Source organism: Heteronotia binoei, chromosome 6, assembly GCF_032191835.1.
Source record: "Heteronotia binoei isolate CCM8104 ecotype False Entrance Well chromosome 6, APGP_CSIRO_Hbin_v1, whole genome shotgun sequence".
Taxonomy (NCBI): domain Eukaryota; kingdom Metazoa; phylum Chordata; class Lepidosauria; order Squamata; family Gekkonidae; genus Heteronotia; species Heteronotia binoei.
In genome coordinates this window covers 11184414-11209900 of record NC_083228.1, presented here as the reverse complement: position 1 = coordinate 11209900, position 25487 = coordinate 11184414, and the positions used below count along the sequence as shown (strand labels likewise).

Here is a 25487-nt window from a genome sequence, read left to right as displayed (position 1 = left end):
CTTGCCAGCACAGAGTGCTGTTTGGAAAACAGAAGAGGAAAGGAGAGGACTAATTAGTTCCCAGAGGAGCTGGCATGCAAATAGAGGAAGAATGAATTGCTTAGCAGGGAGTCAGGAGTGCGGGAAGACACAACCACACAATCCACATGGGGTATATCTAGTCTTCTATCTATGCGGGGCATTTGCAAAGGCATGGGGTGGAACGGGCGTCCCCCTTACACTGAGCTACAGTGAGTTCCCGTTACAGGACAAATAGTCTTGGAACGCATTTGTGGCAACATTATTGAGCCATACGGTTCCTGTTAAGTGTGCAGACTCTAATCTGGGGGGACTGGGTTTGATTCCCCACTCCTCCACCTGCATCTGCTGGAATGGCCTTGGGTCAACCACAGCTCTCATAGGAGTTGTCCTTGAAAGGGCAGCTTCTGGGAGAGCTCTTTCAACCCCACCTTGGGAAATTGGGATTGCCCTGAGATTCAGAGTATAAAGAAGGATATAAATCCAATATCATCATCTTCTTCTTCTTGAGACAGACCTTCAGCCAGCTGTAGTCCTTACCTGATGATGTTCAGCTGATCGATGAGTGGAAACTGGAACACAAAGGCTTATCATTGATAATATTGGATTTATATCCCGCCCTCCACTCAGAGTGGCTCACAATCTCCTTTCCCTTCCTCCCCCACAACAGACACCCTGTGAGGTGGGTGGGGCTGAGAGGACCCTCACAGCAGCCGCCCTTTCAAGGACAACTCTTGCGAGTGGTATGGCTGACCCAAGACCATCCCAGCAGCTGCAAGTGGAGGAGTGGGAGTCAAACCTGGTTCTCCTGGATAAGAGTCTGCGCACTTAACCACCACACCAAACTGGCTCTCATTCTGGGAAGGAAAATTGAAAAGAAAAATTAAGGCCTTGGCTGCTTACTGGAAGTCTAACCATAGAGTTCCTGGCAATTATTATAAACAATTTTATTAGTAACACATGGTAGTAGAACTATTTCTACAGCTTATAAAAAACCTTAAGATGAAAGCATCATTCTACCCCACATCTTACTTTCCTCCCACCCCACCCCCCAATAATTGACCCCCGCCAGTGTTATTTTGTAGAAAACAGATATTAAAGGTACCTTTAACTATCAAGAAAAAACAAAAATTGATTAAGAAAGAAAGAAAAAAAACCCTTCAAAAGTTATATTCTTGTCTTAAAGGTCTTAATCTTCAAAAATTGTCCAGTGTCCTTTTATTTTCCACTCTTTTTCTACATATCTTCTGAATTTCTTCCACTCCCGATTAAAGAGTTCTAAATCGCAGTCTCTTAATTTTCTTGTTAGCTTATCCATTTCACTCCATGACATAACTTTTAAAGTCCAGTCCCATTTTTCTGGTATTTTTTCTTGCTTCCACAACTGCGCATACAATGTCCTAGCAGCTGAGAGCAAGTACCATATTAAAGTTCTATCTTCTTTTGGAAAATTCTCCATTTGTAATCCCAGCAGAAATGTCTCTGCTTCTTTTTTAAATTCATATCCTAGGATCTTAGATATCTCTTGTTGAATCATCTGCCAAAACATTTTAGCTCTTTCACAAGTCCACCACATATGGTAGAAAGAGCCTTCATGCTTTTTACATTTCCAACACCTATCTGGCATCTTATTGTTCATCTTTGCTAATTTTTTTGGAGTCATGTACCATCTATACATCATCTTAAAACAGTTCTCTTTAATACTATGACATGTTGCGAGTTTCATAGAGTTTTTCCACAAATGTTCCCAAGATTCCATCTTTATTTCTTTATTTACATTAATTGCCCATTTTATCATTTGAGATTTCACTACTTCATCTTCTGTAGTCCATTGTAAAAGTAATTTGTACACTTTTGAAATTAATTTCTCATTATCTCCAAGCAGAACTCTTTCCATTTCTGTTTGCTCTTTCCTTATTCCTTCTGCTTTTACATCCTTCTCCATCAAACTTTTTATTTGTTGCATTTGAAACCAATCATATTTATAATTCAATTCTTCTGCAGTTTTCATTTCTATTTTCCCACTTTGTATTTTTAGTAGTTGGTTGTATGATAGTTGTTTTTCCTTAACTGTTTTGGCCGTTAATTTTATCACTTCCGCCGGCACTATCCACAAAGGTCTTCTCTCATCGCCATATTTCTTGTACTTTATCCACACATTTAGTAAGCTACTCCTTATATAATGGTGAGAGAAAAGACCGTCCATCTTCTTTTTCCCATAATACAAGTAGGCATGCCAGCCGAATTTTTTCCCATAGCCTTCTAGCGCTAAAAGTTTTTTATTTAATAACGTTATCCATTCTTTCAACCATACTAAACAAATTGCTTCATGATACAGTTTCAAATCTGGTAATTGAAATCCACCTCTCTCTTTTGCATCTATCAGGACTTTCATTCTAATTCTGGGTTTCTTTCCGGCCCACACAAATTCCGAGATTTTTCTTCTCCATTTATCAAATTGCTTAGCATCTTTCACAATGGGGATGGTTTGGAACAAATACATAACCCTTGGTAAGATATTCATTTTTACTGCAGCTATTCTGCCCAACAATGACAGATTGAGCTTGTTCCACTTTAGCATATCTTCTTCTATTTTGCGCCAGAGTTTTTCATAGTTGTTCCTAAACAGATCAATATTTTTCATTGTTATCTCTACCCCTAGGTATTTTACCTTAGAGGTAACTTCACAACCCGTTAATCTTTGTAGTTCTTGCTGTCTATTTTTCTGCATATTCTTACATAAAATTTTTTATTTTTCTTTATTTATGTAAAATCCCGCCAACTCCCCAAACTCTTGTATTCTCATTAACAACAACGGTGTAGCTTGTAAGGGATTTTCATTTATAAACATTATATCATCCGCAAATGCTCTATATTTATAGGTATATCCTTTTATTTGTAATCCTTCTAGAACTTTTTCTTCTTGAATCTGCATCAGTAAAATTTCAAGAGTCATTATAAATAACAATGGCGAAAGCGGGCAGCCTTGCCTAGTACCTTTACTGATTTTCATTTCATCTGTAAGATCTGCGTTGATGCACAACCTTGCCCTTTGTTCAGAATATATTGCTCTTATCATCCTTATAAAGCTCTCTCCAAGCTCCATTTTTTTCATCACTGCAAACATGAAGTCCCAATTTAAATTATCAAATGCTTTTTCTGCATCCGCAAAGAATAGTGCTACTTCCTTCTCTGGATGTCTTTCATAATATTCTACAATGTTTACAACAGTTCTAATATTGTCTCTTATTTGTCTTTTGGGAAGAAAACCAGCTTGATCCTCCTTTATAAAATTTATCAGATATTGCTTAAGTCGTTCCGCCAGAATTCTTGTAAATATTTTATAATCATTGTTCAAAAGTGAGATTGGTCTATAATTTTTCACATTTGTAACGTCTTTTTCTTCTTTAGATATCAAAGAAATAACCGCTTCTTTCCATGTATTTGGTACCTTCCCTTTAGCTCTTATTACATTCATCAGCTTCTGTAATTTTGGTATTAATTCATCTTTAAAAGTTTTAAAGTACTTGGCTGTATAACCGTCTGGCCCGGGAGCTTTATCATTCTTCATCACATTGATTGCTACTTCAATTTCTATTTTTTCAATTGGGTCATTCAAAGTTTTTCTCATATTTTCAGTTAAAGGCTCAATTTTTATTTTCTGTAAATATTCATCTATCTTTTTTCTCTTTACTTCAACACCTTTAAACAACTTGGCATAGTACTTAAAAAATTCTCTTTTTATTCCCTCTTGAGTAACTACATCTCTTCCATCTATTACAATTCTACTAATTGTTTTGTTTTCTCTCTTTTTTTTCAGCTGCCACGCCAAGTATTTCCCCGTCTTATTTGCTCCTTCAAATGATTTCTGCTGAAGCCTTTTCAAGTTCCATTCCACTTCTTTGTTTAGTAAATGTCTTAGTTGAGTTTGTAATATTGATATTTCCCTTAGAATCTTCTTTTTCCCTGGTCTTTTCCTCAACGCACCTTCTTTTTTCTTTATTTCATTTTGAATGTCCAATAATTGTTTTTCTTTTTCCCTTTTATCTTTGTTGCTCAATGTAATCAACAACCCTCTCATTACTGCTTTATAAGTATCCCAGACCGTCTGGAAGTCAATATCTTCTTTATCATTCATTTGGAAAAATTCCTTAGTCTCTTTTCCTAGGAAAGACACTGTTTCTTTGTTCTGTAGCAAATCTTCATTCAGTCTCCATCTTCTCAGTCTTTTGGACAATTTTGTAATCCACATTATTGGGTTATGGTCGGCACCGATTTTAGGCAAAATATCTATCTTCTTTGTTATAAGGCCTAAGTCTCTAGTTCCCCACAGCATGTCAATTCTAGAAAAGGTCTTATGTCTTGCAGAAAAAAAAGTATAGTCCCGCACTTCAGGATTAAACTTTCTCCATATATATTCCAAGTTTTCCTGTTTAACTAACTGAAAGAAAGACTTTGGCAATTTCCCTTCTTTCACGCTGTTTTTTTTCCCTCCGGATCTATCCAATGAGTTCTCAACTGTTCCATTAAAATCTCCCATTAAGAGTATTTGATCGTAGGTCAACTCATCTAGTTGTTGTATAATGTCTTTAAAAAAAACATCTTTTGCACCATTAGGTGCATATAGTCCCAATAACAGCATTTTTTTCCCATTTGATGTTATTTCCACTGCTACAAATCTTCCATCTTTATCTTTAAACATCAGTTTTGGCTCCAAGTCCTGTTTAACATAAATGACTACTCCCCTTTTTTTCTGTTTGGCTAATGAAAAAAATTCCCTTCCCAATTGTTTATTCCATAAAAATTTATAATCCTTTTGTTTGATGTGGACTTCTTGCAGACAAATTATGTTACAATTTTGCTTCTTAATCCAATGAAAAGTTGCCCTTCTTTTTTGTGGTGAATTTAGTCCATTAACATTCCAAGACAGTAATTTGTAATCCATCATGGTGCAAATTCCTTATTTTCTTCAAAAAATCTCCTCAACTCTCTAGCATTTGTAATTGTTACTCTCTTCCCCTGAAGTTCAAAGCTCAAACCCTCAGGGATTATCCATCTGTACCTTGTGCCATTGTCTTTCAGTTTTTCTGTCAACTTTTTATATGTTCTCCTGTCGTTTATCACTTCTTTGGGTAGCTTCTTCATTATTCTCACTCTGCTACCTCTTATTATCAGTGACTGTTCAAAGTTTTTCTTAATGATCCTTCCCACCATTTCCTTTGTCATAAATCTTACAACAACATCTCTTGGTAAGTTGTTTTTTTTGGCGTGTAACGAATTGACTCTATACATATGATCATACATATTCTTAGTCTTGTCAGGGTCTTCTTCTAAGAATTCTGCAATTATGTTTATTATATATCCTCTCAGATCATCATTCTCTTCCTCCGGTACTCCTCTCAAGCGTATCTGATTTTCCATTAATTTGCATTCGTGGATCGTCACTTTTTCTTGGACTTTCAGCAAGGTGGTATCATGTACTTTAACTTTCTCCTCCACTTCCTGTACTTTCTTGTCTATTTTCCCAATTTGGCCTTTAAGGTCATCCACTTCTTTTTTAATTACTGTAATAAGTTCTTCCTTCATTTCTTGCATCATTTTATTAACTCCTTTCATAATCCTGGCTTCCATAGCCTCCATTTGGTCCTGCATTTTTTCTAATGAGAGGGCTCTTGTTCGGGGCTGCCTGGGCTCTGACATTTAGGCAAGAAGCAGGGAAATAAAATAAAAATACCAAAAATTTCCGTCTCACAATTTACAAATTTGGCTACCAAGTTCAAAAGGTCTAAATTTTCTCTCTTATTTAGTCTTTGTTCTGTTCTTTTCTGAGCTTCCCAAGCCCAGATATATATTTTTAAAGAAATTTTTCCCCTTTAAAAAATGACGAAATGTTTAGCTTCACCAATTTGAAATTTGACAGTCAGGTTCAATAGAGCAGAGCTTGCCCTTTCCAGCAAGCCTATTTTCGCTGGTTTCTGAGCCTCCAAAGCCAAGATATTTGTCAAAAAAGCCTTCAAAAATTCCAAAATGGCGGCCGCGATTTTTCCCCTTTAAAAAAAATTTTTTTTTCCCTTTTAAAGTCCTCCCAGGAGCCCACCAGTAATGTAGTCAATAGATCTTGTCCTCTTACCCTCTTTCCCGTCGATTCTGTCAATTTTTAAAGTCCCAGTTCTTTTTAAAACAATATTTTAAATCGGACCTCCCAGCAATGGCTGCCGATGTTTCTCTATGATGTAGAGTAGGCTTTTTTCTTTACTGCTTCCTGTCTCTATCAGCTTCAACTCTCATGGAAATCTCACGATACTTGACGCACTTCCTGTCTTGCTCAGAAGGGTTGAAGAGCTATTTCAGTAATATTCCAATGCAACGTGGCTATTTACATTTCAGGAAACCGCAAACCGCAAGTAGACACAACTAAATTTTCTTTTCGAATTTTAGCAGTTTTTAACACTGTCTTTTGTATTAAAACAGTCCCAACTTCTCAACTTCTTTCTTCTAATTGCAAGCTTTATATTTTCCCCTTCTTCCCACCTTTAATATATCCCTTTAGTCTGTAAATAACTCCGGAGTGAAAAGAGAGCTTCTGTACCTTTTTTTCTTCACTTATCCAAGTTCCACTGGTCTTCCAAAACTTTAGTTGTTTAGAATTGTCCCAGAAGGTTAGGATCCTGACGGGCTTATGCCAAATCAATGACTCTGAGAGATCTTGCAGACGATAACTATGCAAACTTCTGAGACCCCTCAAAGCCTCAAAGGAACCCCCTTCAGGGTTCCTTTTCAGCCAAGGTAAATCTCTTCCAAAGTTTTAAGTGCATGTCTTGGTCCTTTCTCTCACTGAGAAAGGTAGGCAGTGGGCTTAGATTGCCCTCCACTACCCCGGACAAGATCTTCAGCTTGCTCCCGATGTGAGAGACAACTCAGCCCGCCATTTTCCTCCCCGGAAGTCGAGTTCCTGGCAATTATTAGAGCTACTGGGTAGCTCTAAGAATAGCCAGGAACTGTATGGTCAGAACTTCCAGTAAGTAGCCTTAATTTTTCTTTTCAATTTTTCTCCCGGGATGCTGTTCCTTTCCCATGACACTTCTGCAAGTTGCTAGGCACCACCTGGCAACTCTGTGATCAAGGCCTGGAGGAGGAAAAGGAGAAGCAGGAGAAGCAGAAGAAGAAGAAGAAGAAATTGGATTTATATCCTGCTCTATATAAGTGGTCACAATCTCCTTTAACAGACACCCTGTGAGGTGGGTGGGGCTGAGAGAGCTCTTCCAGAAGCTGCCCTTTCAAGGACAACTCTGCGAGAGCTATGGCTGACCCAAGGCCATTCCAGCAGCTGCAAGTGGAGGAGTGGGAGTCAAACCTGGTTCTCCTGGATAAGAGTCTGCGCACTTAACCACCACACCAAACTGGTATAAACACTAGAACTCAGATACTACTTCTAAACATGCCTGCTAAAACCACTACAACATGCAGCTACACAGCTAAATGGTCTTCCACAGCTTTAGAATGACACACCAAACCGTTCTGCTAGCCCAGGTGTTCCATATCCTGGTTTCTGTCCAGTTGGACTTTACTGGGGGTCATCCCTGCAGAGACACAAGTTGGCATTCCAGTCTTGAGGGCACCGATTGTAACACCTGCCTTCTCCTGCTGTTTCCCAGTGGCTAACAAGATCCAGATGCTGGAGGAAGGGGTCGGCAAGCGGATCCAGATGCTGCTGAGATCGGAGATGCCTCCTGTTCAATTCAAACTCCTCGGAACGTTGCGGATGTTAATCGATGGTCAAGGTAGGAATGGCCAAGGTGAGATGGTGAGGGGTCTGGAGACCGAGACCTATGAGGAAAAGTTGAAGGAGATGGACATGTTTAGCCTGGAGAGGAGGCGGCTGAGGTGATATGATCACCATTTTCAAGTACTTGAAGGGCTGTCATCCAGAGGATGGTGCAGAATTGTTTTCTGTGGCCCCAGAAGGCAGGACCAGAACCCATGGGTTGAGATTAAATCAGAAGAGTTTCCAGCTCAACATTAGGAAGAACTTCCTGACCGTTAGAGCAGTTCCTCCATGGAACAGGCTTCTGCAGGAGGTGGTGGGCTCTCCTTCCTTGGAGGTTTTAAACAGAGGCTAGATGGCCATCTGACAGTAATGAAGATCCTATGAACTTAGGGGGAGGTGTTTGTGAATTTCCTGCATTGTGCAGGGAGTTGGATTAGATGACCATGGAGGTCTCTTCCAACTCTATGATTCTATGATGCTATGCCAGGGATGTTCAAGCTGGTTCTGTCTTTAGGATTTGTCTTTAGGCTAATGAAGGAAGTATATTTTACTTTGATTTAAAAAACAAAACAAAACATTTCATTGTGTCTGTGTCTTTTATGAAGTTTATATCTCTGCTACCTGGCATTGCATTTTATGGCACACACGGCCCGGCCCGGCCCGACAAGGTCTCATTTATGTCAGATCCAGCCCTCATAACAAAGGAGTTTGACAATCCTTGATTTAGATGTTTGTACCCTGTTTTCCTTTCCAGGGGAGACACACAGGGACTTCGAAGCTCATTCTGCCCTCAACCTGCTCACAGTCCACCAGCAACCTTCCACGGCCATGTGGGGATCTGAGCTGGGGTCTCCATAGTCCAGCACTCTAAACATACTCCCCACGACAGTATAAATCGGGGTGGCCAAACTTACTTAATGTAAGAGCCGCATAGAATAAACGGCAGATGTATGAGAGCTGCAAGACATGAACGTCAGATGTTTGAGAGCCATGAGGGAGCGAGGGAGGGAGGCAAATAGATGAGGGAAGGAGAGGTGGAAAGAAAGCAACTTTTAACTTTAAATGCATTCTCCAAGCTGCCGTCTGGCTCAGCTTGGAGAATGCATTTAAAGAGACAAATGCCTTCTCCAAGCCAGACAACATGCACCTCGAGAGCCACACGATATGTGTGAAAGAGCCACATGTGGCTCCCGAGCCACAGTTTGGCCACCCCTGGTATAAATGCTCGCTAAACAGCAACCAGCTTTCCCCTTGGATGCCACGTTTGTTTCTGGCATCTGGATTCTTTCCCACTGATATTTGCTTTGCAGGGCTTTTTTTGTAGCAGGAACTCCTTTGCATATTAGACCACACACCTCTGGTGTAGCCAATCCTCCTGGAGCTTACAGGGCTCTTCGTACAGGGCCCACTGTAAGCTCCAGGAAAAAGAAGACGACGACATTGGATTTATATTCCTCCCTCCACTCAGCGGTTCACAATCTCCTTTATAGGGTTGCCAAGTCCAGTTCAAGAAATATCTGGGGACTTTGGGGGTGGAGCCAGGAGACTTTGGGGGTGGAGCCAGGAGACACTGGGGTGGAGCCAGGAGCAAGGGTGTGACAAGCATGATTGAACTCCAAGGGAGTTCTGGCCATCACATTTAAAGGGACAGCACACCTTTTAGAATGCCTTCCTTCCATAGAAAATAATAAAGGATAGGGGCACCTTCTTTTGCGGCTCATAGAATTGGACCCCCTGGTCCAATCTTTTTGAAACTTGGGAGGTATTTTGGGAAGAGGCACTAGATGCTATACTGAAAATTTGGCACCTCTACCTCAAAAACAGCCCCCCCAGAGCCCCTGACACCCGCGGATCAATTCCCCATCATTCCCTATGGGAATCGTTCCTGGAGGTGCATAATGGCTATGGGGGTGGAGCTTCCCCCGCCGGCCAGCTGGCTGGGGGAGGGGGGAAGCCTGTAAAACCAGGGGATCCCCCGCTGTGACCTGGGGATTGGGAAGCCTACTCCTTTACCTTCCTCCCCTACAATAAACACCCTGTGAGGTGGGTGGGGCTGAGACGACAACCTCTGCCAGAGCTCTGGCTGACCCAAGGCCATGCCAGCAGCTGCAAGTGGAGGAGGGGGGAATCAAACCCGGTTCCCCCAGATAAGAGTCCACACAGTTAACCACTACACCAAACTGGTTCTGGTGGACTGGCTAACATCAGAAGTGTGTGGCCTAATATGCAAAGGAGTTCCTGCTACAAAATAAGTACTGAAATTTATAAGCTACTTTTCCTAGCACAAAATGGGGGTGGGGGGCGGGAATGGCTTTGGATTTATGCTTCTGCTGCCCCAAGCTCAGTTAACCTCCCACTTAATTGCCGGCTGTTCTATTTACCCATGAGCCCACATTGACCTTAATTAACTCAGCACAATATCCTCCTGTGAACATGTGTCTACTAACAAGTCCCTGCTAAATTAGCTGATTGCATTATCTAGAGTAAATTCATTACTCTGACAATCACCGGGGTGTGCTGACGCTTGCAGAATTTAGAAAGACAAGTTCCTTACAAAAAAAAAAGATGAAAGTCTGCATGTTCAGCGTCAACAGTTTTCCAGCAGTGCCAATTAAGAAAGAAGCTGTCTCTCAAACAATTCTCAAGTCTGTGTCCCTATACAGTCCTGAAGCTTGCAAACTCACTAGTACAGGGGTGGCCAAACTTGTTTAATATAAGAGCCACAGAGAATAAACATCAAATGTTGGAGAGCCGCAAGACATGAACATCAGATGCTTGAGAGAAGGAAGGAAGGAAGGAAGGAAGGAAGGAAGGAAGGAAGGAAGGAAGGAAGGAAGGAAGGAAGGAAGGAAGGAAGGAACATCAGATGCTTGAGAGCAGGAAGGAAGGAACATCAGATGCTTGAGAGCAGGAAGGAAGGAACATCAGATGCTTGAGATCAGGACGGAAGGAAGGAAGGAAAAGGAAGGAAGGAGATATTGAAGATATTGGATTTATATCCTGCTCTCCACTCTGAATCTCAGAGTCTCAGAGTGGCTCACAATCTCCTTTATCTTCCCTTTCAAGGACAACCTCTGCCAGAGCTATGGCTGACCCAAGGCCGTTCCAACAGGCGCAAGCGGGGAATCAAACCCGGTTCTACCAGATAAGAGTCCACACACTTAACCACTACACCAAACTGGCTCTCCAGAAGGAAGGAAGGAAGGAAGGAAGGAAGGAAGGAAGGAAGGAAGGAAGGAAGGAAGGAAGGAAGGAAAACAGATGGGAAGAGAGAAGTGAAAAGAAAGCAACTTTAACTTTAAATGCATTCTCCAAGCCCCTGGCTGGCTTTGCTTGGGGAAGTGATTTAAAGAGAGAAATGCCTTCTTCAAGCCAGCTGACGGGGCAGTGGGGGGGGGGGAGCCACACAGTGTGTGTAAAAGAACCACATGAGGCTCCTGAGCTGCAGTTTAGACATCCCTGCAATAGTACAACTTTTCAGTTTGACTCTAGGTCTTTAAAATGAAGGCCATTTCATCAGCTGCTGGCTGCAGGACAATAGCAACAACTTGCGTGTGCAGACAGAACATCTCCAATCAAACATAACTAAGGCAGGGGATTCCCCCTCCCCACATACCCCTGCTGCCCAGTGGAATGAAAAAAAACACCAGCTGCAATCTCATGTCACTTCCTGTTAAAAAAAACCCACAAAGTGACATAGGTAGTTCTAGGAATCACCGAAAACTCTATGGTAAAACCATAGAGGTTTTGGTGATTCCTAAAACTACCTATGGTTCTGGCAATTTGTGATTCCTGGCAATTCGGTGATACCTCGAACTTCTGGGAAAGAAATGCCTTCTTTTTTTGACTCAGGTTTATTAGCAATAGAATAATTAACAGGCATTCTCACATTCTGGCACGTTACTGTTTTATGGTTTCCCACACGAATGCAACCCAGATCAAGGGTTTTCTGAATTTGTTAATTTTACTATTCGGCTATTGGATTTTAACTTTGTACCACTTGGCATTCCAAACCCCACTAGTTATGTGCAGCTCTGCATATTACTGTTCCTCATTCCTCGCCTGAAGAAGTGTGCATGCGCACAAAAGCTGACGTTCTGAATAAAACTAAGTTGGTCTTAAAGGTGCAATCGACTCCTGTTTGGTCCTACTACTTCAGACCAACACGGCTGCCTATTTGGATCTACCAATAGTTCTGGCAATTCGTATAGCTACCAATGTCACTTTCATCTCTAAAGGCCTGCTCATACCTCTCAGATCAGACCCAGTCATCATAAGCAGATCTGTGGTCCTCCGGGGTCCCTCGAATCTTGTCTCCTGTAGTTCCACCCTCTTAACATAGCCGTGAATGAATAAGGCACGGATGGGTACATAGCTTTCTGTATGTATAACTGAGCAAGGAATAAAAGGACTTACCCAAGAACACACCACAGACTTAAGAGGGGCGGGGGCAGCCACAGCAACACAGAAGCCACACGCGACAATGCTGCCATCTTTTGTCTTTTTCAGCTGAGGCGGCGGAAGAAATGGGCCAGGATCCTACCTTGCTGAAGAGACTGGTGCACTGGTGCGAGTCAAAAGACCACGCTGGAGTCTGCGGAGAAGCCAACCGGTTGTTGGCCTCGCTCTTACGTCACAGTCGATCTCCAGTACGGAAGGGTCGTGGGGGGTTTGAAGAGCTGAGCTTGCTGTACCGCCTCACGAAGATGGCTGCAGCAGAGCATCCCAGCAGCTTTCAGTGGCAGATTCGGATGAAACCTTTTCCTTGGTTATTGAAGCGCAGTTGACAGATACACCCCTACCTCCCCAGTTAGCAGCAATCCAAATAGCTTTACAGCAGAACAGTTTATCCCACATCAGCCAATAAACAGTGTGACAGGCGACTGGGGGGTGGGCCTGCCAAGTTTCCGTTTGGGGCGGGGGGGGGTCCCCCGGTTTGGGAGGCCCCAACCCACCAGCGCGAAGCAGGCTGCAAGGGGGATCCCCGACCCCAAAGAGCCCCATCGTCATGCCACGTGCCTTGCGCGATGACGTCGCCCAGAAGTGACGTCATCACACCAGGCCCGACATGCCAGGGATGCTCTAGGAACTGTGGTACCATAGAGTTTTGCCACAAATCCTAGAGTGTCCCTGGCACGATGACATCACTTCCGGGTGACATCATTGCACTGTACAACTTCAAGAGGAGTCCCCCACTGCGGTGGAGGGACTTGGCAACCCTACTGGGTAGAGATCAGGCTCCAAAGTGGACAAACACGTGTGGACTTCACTGCCACAGAAAGTGGTGGCAGAGACAGCTTCAAGAGGGGATTGGATAAACATATGGAGCAGAGGTCCCCCAATGGCTGTTAACCACAAGGTATAAATTGAACACTCTTCCTTGGGCAGTGGTGCTCTGCATTTTTGGTGCTTGGGGGTGGCAGCAATCAGGACTGGCTCTAGGGTGCATGGTGCCCTAGGCCGGCTCACTGCCAACCACCACCACCCCACGCTGCCGCAGTGCCGTACCCCCGCACCGCCTCCCCCCACTCCGCCTCCCCCCCCGTGCTGCCTCCTTCCCTCCTCACACCTCCTCCTCCATCCCTCCCCCACCAGATCTATTCCAATGCCCAGGAATGAGCGATCGAACATCGCGCTGCCGGGCTATCTAAAGGCGCCCCCACCACCACCACCACCACCAATCAGCCAATCGGTGGGTAAAACTGAGTGGCGCGCTCACTGTCAGTGCCGGGGCAGGCCAGCAGCAGCGAGAAGGACCACGAAGCCTGAAAGGGCGGCCACAGCACTGCCGCTACCTCCTCTCCACTTCCTTCCTATCCATTCGCGGTCCTTCTCGCTGCCGCTGGCCTGCCCCGGCACTGACAATGAGAGCGCTGCACAGTTTGGCCTGCCTATCAGCCGTTCCTGGGTGTTGAAATAGACCTGATGGGGGCGGGAGGAGGAGACTGGGGAGCAGGCAAACTAGGCCGAATTCAGTGCCCCCGCCCTGCTGGTGCCCTAGGCGATTGCCTAGTTCGCCTAGTAGGCAAGCCGGCCCTGGCAGCAGTGAGGGGGCTTCTGGAGTTCTGGCCCCACTGGTGGACCTCCTGAAGGCACCTGGGTTTTGGCCACTGAGCGACAACAGAGTGTTGGAGTGGAGGGGCCACTGGCCTGATCCAACAGGGCTTCTCTTACGTTCTTATGTGACACAGAGTGTTGGACTGGAGGGGCCACTGGCCTGATCCAACATGGCTTCTCTTATGTTCTTAAGAGCAGAAGTCCATGAGTGGCTTTAGCCACAGTGATGCTCTGTATTCTTGGTGCTTGGGGGGCAACAGTGGGAGGGCTTCTGGGTCAGAGCTGCCAGTCTGAGCAACTGCCCACAGTTCTTTGCAATAATGCCCATCCTGCCAAAGGAGGATCTATTTCAAAATAATAGCCAGACAAAATTATTAGTGATCCACTCCTTGGGGGTTTTGGGGATTAGGAAAGAAAACCCACTTGCCCTTTCCATTCTGGCTTTCAAAGGACGCTGCGGAGAAGTGCTCGAGCTTCCCTCTATCCATTTTTTATTTGTTTGTTTCTGAGTAGGAAAAGTATCAGATGAAATGCCCGGGCAGAATGCCAAGATGGCAGTGCTTTGCCTTCAAATGCAAGACTCCAGACGGACCGGCTCAGCTGGCGCCAAGGTGGCTGAGGCTCCAAAGAAACAGTCTTGGGCGGCTAACCTCCAGGAGTAGTGGTTAAGTGCGTGGACCCTTACCTGGGAGAACTGGGTTTGATTCCCCACTCCTCCACTTGCAGCTGCTGGAATGGCCTTTGGTTAGCCATAGCTCTCATAGGAGTTGTCCTTGAAAGGGCAGCTGCTGTGAGAGCTCTCTCAGCCCCACCCACCTCACAGGGTGTCTGGTGTGGGGGAAGGAGATTGGGAGCCGCTCTGAGACTGATTCAGAGAGAAGGGCGGGGTATAAACCTGCGGTCTTCTTCTATGCCTATTAGGCCACACACCTCTGATGTAGCCAATCCTTCATGAGCTTACAAGGCTCTTTTTACAGGGCCTACTGTAAACTCTTGGAGGATTGGCTACATCAGAGGGGTGTAGCCTAATATGCAAAGGAGTTCATGCTGCAAAAAAAAAGCTCTGTTCATACAAAAGAAAATTGCAATTCAGGAGTAACTTTCATCGCCACTGCTACCACTTCTTGTGGGGGCAGGGACAACCGGGAGAAAGCCAGAGTTGCTACCATGTTTAAGGTTAGCATCACCATCCATTTGCGTGCCCCGGCAAGGAGACCCCTTTTTGTCTAGCTGGTGTCAATGGCAACCTCTTGCATTCTGGGAAATCTCTTTTAACCCCACCCACCCCTTCTTGTTGTTCTGCAAACAGGAAGTTGTCAGAGCCATTCAAGAAGCCCAAGGAGTGAAGCACCTGGTTTCCATGGCAACAAGTGAGCACGTCATAATGCAGAACGAAGCTCTCACCGCCTTGGCCATCGCCTCTGCCATCAGTTTAGGTACTCCAATGCTTCCTTGGTGGGCTGTCTTGATAGTTCCCCGTCATTTGCACACAGACCTTTGTAGGTGAAATAACTCTGTCACGTGCTTTACTAAGTTGTCATTGCTTGTGCCTCGTAGGGTCCCAAGGCCTCTCTGCAGGATTAGAGCCTTGGAACCAGGCAGCTGAACCTATAGGCATTTATAGGCAACTAGAATGATTCAAGGGTTGCAACACTTTCCCTATGAAGAAAGGTTAAAACGCTTGGGGCTCTTTAGCTTGGAGAAACGTCGACTGCGGGGTGACGTGATAGAGGTTTACAAGATAATGCACGGGATAGAGAAGGTAGAGAAAGAAGTCCTTTTCTCCCTTTCTCACAATACGAGAACTTGTGGGCATTCAATGAAATCACTGAGCAGTCGTTAGAACGGATAAAAGGAAGTTCTTCTTCACCCAAAGAGTGATTAACATGTGAAATTCACAGCCACAGGAGGTGGTGGCGGCTACAAGCATAGCCAGCTTCAAGAGGAGATTGGATCAACATCTGAAGCAGAGACCCATCAGTGGCTACTAGCCACAGCATATTATTGGAACTCTCTGTCTGGGGCAAGTAATGCTCTGTAATCTTGGTGCTTGGCAGGGGCAACAATGTGATGGACCTCCTGAGGGCGCCTGGTTTTTTGGCCACTGTGTGACACAGAGTGTTGGTCTGGATGGGCCATTGGCCTGATCCAACATGGCTTCTCTGATGTTCTTATGTGACACAGAGTGTTGGACTGGATAGACCATTGGCCTGATCCAACATGGCTTCTCTTATGTTCTTATGTGACACAGAGTGTTGGACTGGATGGGCCATTGGCCTGATCCAACATGGCTTCTCTGATGTTCTTATGTGACACAGAGTGTTGGTCTGGATGGGCCATTGGCCTGATCCAACATGGCTTCTCTTATGTTCTTATGTGACACAGAGTGTTGGTCTGGATGGGCCATTGGCCTGATCCAACATGGCTTCTCTGATGTTCTTATGTGACACAGAGCGTTGGACTGGATAGACCATTGGCCTGATCCAACATGGCTTCTCTTATGTTCTTATGTGACACAGAGTGTTGGACTGGATGGGCCATTGGCCTGATCCAACATGGCTTCTCTTATGTTCTTATGTGACACAGAGTGTTGGACTGGATGGGCCATTGGCCTGATCCAACATGGCTTCTCTTATGTTCTTATGAGTCACAGAGTGTTGGACTGGATGGGCCATTGGCCTGATCCAACATGGCTTCTCTTATGTTCTTATGTGTGACACAGAGTGTTGGAATGGATGGGCCATTGGCCTGATCCAACATGGCTTCTCTTATGTTCTTATGAGACACAGAGTGTTGGACTGGATGGGCCACTGGCCTGATCCAACATGGCTTCTCTGATGTTCTTCTGTGACACAGAGTGTTGGACTGGATGGGCCACTGGCCTGATCCAACATGGCTTCTCTGATGTTCTTATGAGACACAGAGTGTTGGACTGGATGGGCCATTGGCCTGATCCAACATGGCTTCTCTTATGTTCTTATGTGACACAGAGTGTTGGACTGGATGGGCCACTGGCCTGATCCAACATGGCTTCTCTTATGTTCTTATGTGACACAGAGTGTTGGACTGGATGGGCCACTGGCCTGATCCAACATGGCTTCTCTGATGTTCTTATGTGACACAGAGTGTTGGACTGGATGGGCCACTGGCCTGATCCAACATGGCTTCTCTTATGTTCTTATGTGTGACACAGAGTGTTGGAATGGATGGGCCATTGGCCTGATCCAACATGGCTTCTCTTATGTTCTTATGTGACACAGAGTGTTGGACTGGATGGGCCACTGGCCTGATCCAACATGGCTTCTCTTATGTTCTTATGTGTGACACAGAGTGTTGGAATGGATGGGCCACTGGCCTGATCCAACATGGCTTCTCTTATGTTCTTCTGTGACACAGAGTGTTGGACTGGATGGGCCACTGGCCTGATCCAACATGGCTTCTCTTATGTTCTTATGAGACACAGAGTGTTGGACTGGATGGGCCACTGGCCTGATCCAACATGGCTTCTCTTATGTTCTTATGTGACACAGAGTGTTGGACTGGATGGGCCACTGGCCTGATCCAACATGGCTTCTCTTATGTTCTTATAGATGGGGTTGCCAACCCAGTTGGCATATTCCTGGAGGTATGGGTGGTAAGAGCCTAGGGAGGGTGAAGTTTGGGGAAAGGAGGGAACTCAGCAGGTTATAAAAGCCTTGGGATGCCAGCCTCCATGTGGAATTGCAACTGAATTACAACTGATTTCCAGACTATAAGATCAGTTCCCCTGGAGAAAAGGGATGATTTGGAGGGTGGACTCTATGGAATTATACCCCACCAAGGTCCCTGCTCTCCCCAGGCTCCACCCCCAAATCTCCAGAAGTTTCCCAACCTGGATCTGGCAACCTGACTCCCTACCAGCGTCCCCTCTAAGCTGAGTTAGCATGAGCTAGCTCACAATTTTTTAGCCTTCGGTTCACACATCTTTGTCTCAGCTCAGGAAAAACGGCCCCAGAGCAAACTAATTTATGAAGTAGCTCACAGCTTTAATGCCAGTAGCTCACAAAGTAGAATTTTTGCTCACGAGACTCCGCAGCTCAGAGGGAACGTTGCTCCCTACCCCCTCTGGTGGTCAAGGAGCATGTGGCAAACCTACCATAAAAGTCCACCCTTCAAAGCAGCCATTTTCCCCCTGGAGAACTCACTTCTGTGGTCTGGAGATCAGCGGCAATTCTGGGAGATCTCCAGCCCCACCTAGAGGTTGACTACCCTAATCTTCCCTAAGTGAGAGAACCAGGCAAAGGCGTATAAATGGAACAGAGTGGATCTACAGTTTAAAATTGAGGCTGAGGTCCACTCCAGAACTCAAGGAGACAGAAGGAACAGAAAGAGGTAAAAGTGGATGAAGCCGATACTGAAGGTCCCACCTTCCTCTAACGAGCCTTTCTCTCACAGATCTGGTTCTCCCATCAATGAAGAATCACTTAAGCTGGAGGAAGGATTCAACTTTTGTTCAGTGGAGTGGCAGAATAGGGGTAGGATCCACCACCACTGGCTCATTGGAGGTCTCCAGTGTAAAGCTTCTGGCATCATAACGCTCTTAGAAGTTCTTGTTGCAAGAAGTAGGGAGAGGATGTAGTGATGGCCACAGGAATAAGCAGCTTCAAAAGGGGGTTAGATAGATTCATGGAGGAGAAGTCTATCAATGGCTACCAGTCATGGTGACTGAGGGGAACCTCCATATTCAGAGGCACTAAACCTCTGCATCCTGAAGTCAGGAGGAACATCAGGGGAAGGCCTCTCTGCTTCTAGACCCTATTGTTGTCCCTCCAGAGAAACTTGTTGGCCACTGCGTGAGACAGGATGCTGGACTAGATGGACCACTGGTCTGATCCAGCAGGGCTCTTCTGATGTTCTTATGAAAGCCTAGGCTTCTATGCCCTGTTGTTGGCCCTCCAGAGGAACTGGTTGGCTGCTGTGTGAGACAGGAGGCTGGACTAGATGGACCACTGATCTGATAATAGCAGGGCTCTCCTGATGTTCTTATGAAGGCCTCAGCCTCCATGCCCTGTTGTTTGCCCTCCAGAGGAACTGGTTGGCCACTGTGTGAGACAGGAGGCTGGACTAGATGGACCACTGGTCTGATCCAGCAGGGCTCTCCTGATGTTCTTATGAAGGCCTCAGCCTCCATGCCCTGTTGTTGGCCCTCCAGAGGAACTGGTTGGCTGCTGTGGGAGACAGGAGGCTGGACTAGATGGACCACTGATCAGATAATAGCAGGGCTCTCCTGATGCTCTTATTAAGGCCTCAGCCTCCATGCCCTGTTGTTTGCCCTCCAGAGGAACTGGTTGGCCACTGTGTGAGACAGGAGGCTGGACTAGATGGACCACTGGTCTGATCCAGCAGGGCTCTCCTGATGTTCTTATGAAGGCCTCAGCCTCCATGCCCTGTTGTTGGCCCTCCAGAGGAACTGGTTGGCTGCTGTGTGAGACAGGAGGCTGAGCTAGATGGACCACTAGTCTCATCCAGCAGGGCTCTTCTTACGCTCTTAAACCCCCACTCTCCTGATTCACTCCACATCGATCAGATCCCTGTCCTATTTATAAACTCTAGCCTGCTCTCATCTTATCTTGAATCTAACCCAGATGGCCCTGACTAGTAGCAGGGGTGGAATTCTAGCAGGAGCTCCTTTGCATATTAGGCCACACACCCCTGATGTAGGCAATCCTTCAAGAGCTTACAAAAAAGAGCCTTGTAAGCTCATGGGGGATTGGCTACATTAGGGGTGTGTGGCCTAATATGCAAAGGAGCTCTTGCTAGAATTCCACCCCTGGATGGGAGACCTCCCAGTGATACAAGGGTCATGATGCAGAGAGAGGCAACGGCAAACCACGTCTGAATGTCTCGCCTTGAAACGGGATCGCTCTAAGTCAGCTGTGACGTGAAGTTGATGGCACTTTCCACCATCACACTTTAGGGATGCAAAAAGCATCTTGCCGGGGTGTGTGTGTTTTAATAACGAAGGTTTCTTTCCAGAAAACATCAAAGAAGCATTTAAAGAAGCCCAGCTGGTCCAGAATATACACAAACTGCTCCAAGCGGAAACCACGGGTCCGGAAGTGAAATATAATGCCATCGGTCTGCTCTGCAGCCTCCTCAACTCAGGTGACTTAAGAGGGGCGGTGGAGGAGGGTGAATCCACGTTTGTCATTGCAAGACGTTAAATGCATATTCATTTGGAGATGCATTTCTTCCAGCATCTCTGGTCAACGCACAGTAAATCTCAGGAAGGATGGCCCCAGAGCAAACTAATGTATGCAGTAGCCAAGGCACTCACTCACAACTTGAATGCCAGCAGCTCACAAAGAATATTTTTGCTCACAAGACTCCACCGCTTAGAGCAGGGGCGTCGAACTCATTTGTTATGAGGGCTGAAGCTGACATAAATGAGACCTTGTTGGGCCAGGCCATGTTGGGCCAGGCCAGATCATGTCAGACTGGGCCATACGTGTAAACATGCTTAAAATAGTAGCACTCATTGGTCTTAAAGGTGCTTTCTTTGTATTTCTCCCATAGGATCCAAAGAAAGTTGGCCTCTTTCCTTCCTTCCCCAGGGGATGAGGAGGGGGAGGAGCCTCAGCCAATAGAAGAGGGGCTTGGCTCAGTAGCTCTGCTGTGCGATTTGAGTCTGGCAAAGCAAGCTATCCCTCCTCTCCTTCCTCCCCAAGGGAGGAGCCTCAGTCAATGGAGAAAACAGAGATTTTGCTCTGTACTTTCTCTGTGATTGAGCGAGTCTTGCAAAGCAAGCTGTTATGCAGAAGGAAGCAGAGCGGGAGAAGGATTAAGATGACAGCCAGTTGCTTGGGGGCCTGATAGGAGCTCTCTGGGGGCCTGATTCAGCCCCCAGGCAGCATGTTTGACGCCCCTGGCTTAGAGGGAGCATTGATTAGGACAAGAGTGGATGAGTGGCCCATGGTCACCCAGTGAGCTTCCAAGGCTCAAGCAGGGCTTTGAACCAGAGTTTTCCAGATGTTAGTCCAACACATTAACCACTATGCCAGGCTGGGTCTTTGTGAAGTCCTCATGGCTGCAGTAACTTCAAGTCCACTTGAAGCTTGTAAGCCTGGTGCAGAGGGGGATCACGGTCAGCACGGATAAGAGGCTTAAGAGTGTGCTGTCTCCCTTCCCCAAAATAGATCAGATCCATCTGATCCACAGATCAGTCCATCTGGAGAAAATGGCCGCTTTGGAACGTGGACTCCATAGAATTATACCCTGTCGAAGCCCCTCCCCTCCCTGAACCCTGACCTCAAGATCCACCCCCAACCTGTTCAGGTATTTCCCAACCCAGAGCGGGCAGCCTCACAGCGAGGCCTTTCTCTGGCCTGCAGCCGCTATTGCTACATTGGCCCCCTTCTTATGAGATGCGCTGGCTAATTCAGAAGCCCTTCCCTTTCTATTAAAAGATGGTGTTGCTCTCTTTTAGCTGAGCTGAGGCAAGAAGCCGAAGAGGATCAGACGACGGGGACCTTGGAGACCCTCTGCGGCCACAGCAACGGCAACGTAGCCAAGCAAGCCCTCATGGCGCTTCAGATCCTGAACGAGGAGCCCAGCCTCTTGGAACCGTAACCGGGCGCATCCGGCAGCACGTTTCTCGTTCCCTGCTTTGTGGGGAAACTCGCTCGGGTGCAACGGCAATTAAAGACCCGTCTTGGTTAATGAGAAGTATTTGGGGTTGGGTCTCTTGAGTCTCGGTGCAGGAAGTAATTTCAGGTGGAATTGGATTTGAATACCGAAGCAGCAGTTGGCGTTCACCTACTGCTCACACCAACAACACTTCACGAGGCCAGTTTGGTGTAGTGGTTAAGTGCGAGGACTCTTATCTGGGAGAACCTGGTTTGATTCCCCACTCCTCCACTTCCAGCAGTTGGAATGGCCTTGGGTCAGCCAGAGCTCTCGCAAGAGTTGTCCTTGAAAGGGCAGCTTCTGGGAGAGCTCTCTCGGCCCCACCTATCTCACAGGGTGTCTGTTCTGGGGGAGGAAGATAAAGGTGATTGTGAGCCGCTCTGAGACTCTGATTCAGCGAGAAGGGAGGGGTATAAATCTGCGGTCTTCTTCCTGTCGGTGCCAAATCTTTCTCCCATCGCTGCTCCATAAATGCTTTAGGGAGCTGCATCCCAGGTAGCCCGAATTTCAGTGCCTCAGCAAACCAGGATCTACTTTCCAATAGCAGGGATTCAAAACCAGATTCATCCTCGTTTAGAATACTGCTCAGAAACAAATTCCAGTTTAAGGCGTCCAAATCCGTATCATATACTCCTACGCTAAGACTTCCTAAACTGTGCCGTTTCCAAAACAGCAGAGTCTCTGCTCCACAAGAAAGGAAGGGTGAGCTTGAAGGTCCAAGGCTTCCGTGTGGCACAAACAAAGTGGGGTTTATTTGTGACTTGAGAAGAGGAGCTCAAACCAGTCACCTTAAAAGGAGAACGTTCAGAACCACACCAGATAATGCAAAAGCCACGGGTGCGAGCGCTCACGTCGAAGTCAGGATAGCTCTGCAAAGACCTGGAGCAACTGAATGCATTTCACTGGATCTTTGTGGCGGGGAGACAGAGGCGATTGGCGGAGGGCGGCAATCAGGAGAGAATGACCATTTTTAGCTGCTGGCAGCTTGGGAAAATAAAACCCCAAAGGACGTCATACCCAGGGTTGACCCTGCCGCTAGGGAAACTAGGAAATGGCTTAGGGCGCCAGCCTTCCGGGGGCGCTGAACTGAGCGCCCCTCATGTGACTTGCTGACATTATCAGTGCTGGGAAGGGGGAGGAAGTTAGCCTTGCCTAGGGTGCCAGACAGTCTAGGGCCAGCCCTGTTCATACCCTAATCCAGTAATATAGGATTTGCTAACATTTAAGAACATAAGAGAAGCCCTGTTGGATCAGGCCAGTGGCCCATCCAGTCCAACAATCTGTGTCACATAAGAACATAAGAGAAGCCATGTTGGATCAGGCCAATGGCCCCTCCAGTCCAACACTCTGTGTCACATAAGAACATAAGAGAAGCCATGTTGGATCAGGCCAGTGGCCCATCCAGTCCAACACTCTGTGCCACATAAGAACATAAGAGAAGCCATGATGGATCAGGCCAGTGGCCCCTCCAGTCCAACACTCTGTGTCACATAAGAACATAAGAGAAGCCATGTTGGATCAGGCCAGTGGCCCATCCAGTCCAACACTCTGTGCCACATAAGAACGTAAGAGAAGCCATGATGGATCAGGCCAATGGCCCATCCAGTCCAACACTCTGTGTCACATAAGAACATAAGAGAAGCCCTGTTGGATCAGGCCAATGGCCCATCCAGTCCAACACTCTGTGCCACATAAGAACATAAGAGAAGCCCTGTTGGATCAGGTCTATGCCCCATCCAGTCCAACACTCTGTGCCACATAAGAACATAAGAGAAGCCCTGTTGGATCAGGCCAATGGCCCATCCAGTCCAACACTCTGTGTCACATAAGAACATAAGAGAAGCCATGTTGGATCAGGCCAACGGTCCATCCAGTCCAACACTCTGTGTCACATAAGAACATAAGAGAAGCCATGTTGGATCAGGCCAACGGTCCATCCAGTCCAACACTCTGTGCCACATAAGAACATAAGAGAAGCCATGTTAGATCAGGCCAATGGCCCATCCAGTCCAACACTCTGTGTCACACATAAGAACGTAAGAGAAGCCATGTTGGATCAGCCCATCCAGTAAAACAATCTGTGTCACACAGTGGCCAAAAAATCCAAGTACCATCAGAAGGTCCATCAGTGGGGTCAGGACACAAGAAGCCCTCCCACTGTTGCCCCCCCCCCCAAAAAAAGCACCAGGAATGAAGAGCATCATGTGCCCCAGAGTTCCATCTATACCTTGCGACTAACAGTCACTGATGGGCCTCCACTCCATATGTTTATCCATTCCCCTCTTGAAGCTGTCTATGCTTGTAGCCGCCACCACCTCCTGTGGCAGTGAGTTCCACATGTTAATCACCCTTTGGGTGAAGAAAGACTTCCTTTTATCCGTTCTAACCCGACTGCTCAGCAATTTCATTGACCGCCCACGAGTTCTCGTATTGTGAGAAAGGGTGAAAAGTGCTTCTTTCTCTACCTTCTCTATCCCATTTATCTTTGCCCCTTCCCTACTTACAAAACCAGGAGGAAGATATAATGACATTCATCTTCCTCTTCATGGACTCACTGACGGTTAAGCCTGTTCCAGGTGCTTTAAGTACCAGCAGCAACACCTCACTTTGTAACGCAGTAATTCCTATAAACAAGGGATTCTCAACCCCTAGGCCGTGGACCGGTACAGGTCCGTGGCCTGCTAGCAACTGGGCTGCGGACTGGGGCAGAGGCAAAGCACCACCCCTTTTGCCTGCTCAGGCCCCAGGCAGACAAAAGAGGCAGTGCAGCCTTACTCAGAAGCACTACCTCTTTCATTCGCCCAGATCCTGAATGGGCAGGAGGAAGGGGTAGAGTGGCAGTGACCTTCGCCTTTCCATGGAGGGGAGGAAACCCAGCACTCCCACTGGTCTGTGGAAAAATTGTCTTCCACAAAACCGGTCCCTGGTGCCAAAAAGGTTGCGGGCCACTGCTATAAACCGAAGAAGAAGAGCCCACCACATCCTGAAGAAGCCTCTTTTACTGAGGAACCACTCCAAGTATCAGGAAGTTGTTCCTAATATTTAGGGGCATGTGATGCTCTGTATTATTGGTGCTTGGTAAGGGGACCATATTGGGAGGGCTTCTGGAGTCCTGGCCCTACTGGTGGATCCCTTGATGGCACCTGGGTTTTGGCCACTGTGTGACACAGCGTGCTGGACTGGATGGGCCACTGGCCCGATCCAACTTGGCTTCTCTTATGTTCTTATATTCTTGGTGCTTGGGAGGGGCAACAGTGTGAGGACTTCTAGTGTCCTGGCCCCATTGATGGACTTCCTGATGGCACCTGGGTTTTTTGGCCACTGTGTGACACAGAGTGTTGGACTGGATGGGCCATTGATCTGATCCAACATGGCTTCTCTTAAGTTCTTATGTCCGGGGCAGCAATGCTCTGTATTCTTGGTGCTTGGAGGGGGCAACAGTGTGAGGACTTCTAGTGTCCTGGCCCCATTGATGGACTTCCTGATGGCACCTGGGTTTTTTGGCCACTGTGTGACAGAGTGTTGGACTGGATGGGCCATTGGCCTCATCCAACATGGTTTCTCTTATGTTCTTGTGAGGAAAGAAAAAAAAGTATCCACCCCTTCCCTGCAGAGGCTGCCCACTGCTCTTCTGTATCTCAGTGCTCCAGAGAGTAGGGTGTTTTAGTGATTACAGTGCCGGACTAGACTTCCCAATTCCCAACTCAACCGTGAATGCCTCTGAGCCAGTCTTGTTCTCTTAGGGTATTTTTTTTTGGGGGGGAGGGGAGAGAGAAACCTCAGGGGCTATTCATGATGACCAAGGGAAGGAAAGGAGAACTCTGCGCATACACATTCTCAGCACCTGGAAGGAAAGCAGATAAAAATGTGATCGCCTGGCCTCTTTTCTAGCCAGAAGCACCCGCCGGGGTGGGGACTCATGACCAAACATCCCAGATGGCCTCTCCAAAAGACAGGCAGTTCTTACACACACGGCAAG

General features: G+C 46.6%; 1 pseudogene; it reads left to right on the top strand.

The window, feature by feature from the left end:
• Positions 1-21483, top strand: part of LOC132573287 (rap1 GTPase-GDP dissociation stimulator 1-like) — a 68029-nt pseudogene extending 46546 nt beyond the window's left edge.
• Positions 21484-25487: the final 4004 nt, after the last annotated feature.